This window comes from Papaver somniferum, unplaced genomic scaffold (assembly GCF_003573695.1).
Source record: "Papaver somniferum cultivar HN1 unplaced genomic scaffold, ASM357369v1 unplaced-scaffold_172, whole genome shotgun sequence".
NCBI lineage: Eukaryota > Viridiplantae > Streptophyta > Magnoliopsida > Ranunculales > Papaveraceae > Papaver > Papaver somniferum.
The window spans coordinates 61,997-65,173 of record NW_020626819.1 but is presented as its reverse complement, the minus strand read 5'-3'; the positions used below and the strand labels follow the sequence as shown (position 1 = coordinate 65,173).

Here is a 3,177-nt window from a genome sequence, read left to right as displayed (position 1 = left end):
AGGTCGACCAATCCCCTCCATGTGAATCTAAAGAAGTGGACCCTTCACCCTTGTGTGGATGCAATCAACATTAGATGCATTGATCGGCATGGCATCATTTTGGTCCACGTTTATTAATGCAAATCAAAAGAACCGTTACATGCGGTGATTTCGGATTGACACGTGTGGGAAGCTAACCATTGAATTTCCATTGGCGAGTAATATTGACACCCGGATATCTGTTTTATACTCCGTCAAATAAAAAAAAATCTATTTCTATTGTTATCTCCGTCATCCTCGCTCTCCTATCTTCTTCATCCTATTTTCTCACAGGCAAAAGAAAAACCAAAGATCTAGCACACACCCGTAAGTAACCAATGAAAATGTTTCATACCATCACCTTAAAAGGTTTATTTTTCATTTGCGGATTTCAAAGAAATCATCCGATGATTTCTTTTGAAGTAGCTCTTAGTTTGTCAAATACTCAGTTTTTATGTATAAGAAATATAAGCTCTCTTTAATTTTAGTATTTTAAAACGAATGAAAAGGTGAAGAAAATTTCATTAACATAGTCACTAAAATCCCTAACAGAAAGAAATCAAGATTCACTTTTCTACACCACCTTCTGGATATGGTTTTTCATGAATTAATTTCGAAACTGCTGGAATTCGTTGAAGAGATATCAACGTGATCTGGAAAGGAAGCCGCAACTCTCTTAAAAAGGTAAATTTAATTTAGTTTCATCATGTTTTTTATGTAAGTTTTCTAATTAAATCTGGCCTAAACTAAAAATGGAAGAAAAGGGTGAAGAATTAATCGCTTTAAGTGTAACCTAATTTCTGAAATTTTTTAGGGTTTTGATATATTTTTTGATATCTTCTAGTTTGTTAGTATTGCCTAAATGTTTCTGATATTTTCAATTAAGTATAGTTTAATTCAGGAAATGTTAATGCATGTTTGTTTGTTATTGTAGGTGGAGTGAATAATGCTTCATCAAGTGCTGCCATTCTTTTCTCTTGCGTATATGAACTGGTAAAATTCAATTATAATTCTTGTCTTCTTTTTTCATATTGTGCTGATTGCTAACTATTTATTCATAAATTACCATCTTTGTGTATTTTTATTGGATTTACTTTCCTTTGTTTGGTTGCTTATTACAACGAGATTTCTCTTTACTTTTGAAAAACTAGTATCAGCTGGTGTTGGTTTCCCTATACTAGTATCTCTTTTAATCACCATTATAAGGTTCATAATAAGTTTCAATGTTCATCTACTTTTCTATACCTTATATAGTTGTATTATCCTTGCAATAATATAATTGAAATGGTTCTCGCATGATTTTGTTAGCTTTTTTTTTCCCGAATTATAGTTGCCTGGAAGTTTGATGAGCAAGTTCAGTTGTTATATTCAATGCATTTTCATGAATTTGAATTTAACTTATGGTCTTAAGTTGAGGTTTATATATGTCTTTCACAAATCTAACCAGTGTGTTATCAAAGAGAAAGGCATTTAGTTCCACTAGTTGGGTTTTGATTAAAGTGTAGCTGAACTATTCGTTTTTTTTTGTAGACTAAGTCATAATTATATATGTAAAATATTGAACCTAATTCAATCTCTGTAACATATTCACTGGATACCACAATCTTATCTAAGCCTCTTTCTGTGTGGCTTTTGTGTTCTAATGTACCGTCTCTCTCTGGGAGGACCATTTGTTCGAGCTACCCAAGTGGTATTGTACCATCAGACTGTTATATTTTTTGAAGCAGTACCATCAGATTGTGATCAATGCTCTTTACTTTATTTAATTCTTTTACTAGAATAATTAATTGTCATCTCTCATGTATATTTTTGTTGAAATTGGAATAATAAGATGTATTATCAATCATAAATAAAAAATAGTTTGAATTGTTATGTTATAAATATATGGTGGATTTACACCACACTTACATCACCACCTTTACATCTCCTTCACCACCATTAGTCTTCTTGTAACCTCCATCTTAGTACATGTTAATGGCTAGTAATGGTTGCATGCCATTATCTCTATTACTTAATGCCATTAACCACCCACTCTATTGTTTGACCTATAAATAGAGGTCCTTAAACAATTGTATGATACACAACTAATGAGAATTCTTATTTTTCTTTTCTCTCTACTTTCCATCTTTCTTTTAGTTTATAACACGTTATCAGCACGTTGCTCTACACCGAGCTTCGAAATTTTTAAGAAGAAAATCAACAAAGGAAAATTGGTGATATAAGAAAATTTTCTCTCCAACAATTTATTTTAGTAATTGTTTTATAATTCTTTAAATACGCTTGCACGGTTATGCTAATTATTTGTTTGATTTCTTTTTGTATGTACTCTACTTGGATGTACGTATACTATTTATTTTTGGGTAAGTTCACCTTGGTTTGAGGTAAGTATATTGTAGAATTTTTTTTTACATCATACGATTACATTGTTATTATTTTTTTTTGTTCACTTTGTAATCGCGTAACAAATTTTATTTGATACAATTGATATAAAGGCCAATCAATATTGGTTTTCCCTCCGTTGAATTTATGAGAGATGTAAAAATAAAAAATTGGCATTTTAAATCATTTTGAGCCAATCTGGTATGATCTTCTTCGCTGATTCAAAAAGAACGGTAGGATCATAGGTTTGCAACAAACCTAAACCATTAAATATGGTTTTATTCAATAATAATCCACTGGTTTCAAATTTTTTTGTGAGAAACCATTAATCAACCAAAAAAAAAAGTGGATTTTATGTAGAAACGATAATGATTTCCTTAATTTTTTTTTAAAGAAACATTTTAATCCAATATAAAATTGGTTTTCTCTACCGATCCCAGTATGAGATATCATTTCTATGGTAGATGAACAGTTTCAAATACCAATAAAATGAGGAATTGTTGTATTCTTGAGGGATATTTAGCAATTTCGGTTTTTCCTCTTGTTATAATCTCCAATATTGCAACTGTTCCACTTATAGTTGGAACACAGTGGGACACAAAATATCATAGGGTGCACGCCTGGCTATTTAGCCTATAACATTTGTCTTTTTAGAGACTAAATTGATCTTATTATCATTTTATTATGATTAAGAATGTCCAGAAGTTCCTTTTAAATAATTATCTCGTTGGCCCTAAAGGTCACGAAACTATTGGAGATTTATTTGCATATTTATATGCT

At 30.8% G+C, this 3,177-nt stretch overlaps 1 long non-coding RNA gene across 1 annotated transcript; it reads left to right on the top strand.

Annotated features, from left to right (window-relative positions):
- The first annotated feature begins 247 nt into the window (after positions 1 to 247).
- LOC113337682 lies at positions 248 to 2,458 on the top strand. Its single transcript, XR_003354377.1, has 2 exons — positions 248 to 702; positions 953 to 2,458. It is a non-coding gene; the product is annotated as an uncharacterized LOC113337682 (long non-coding RNA).
- The last annotated feature ends 719 nt before the right edge of the window (positions 2,459 to 3,177 follow it).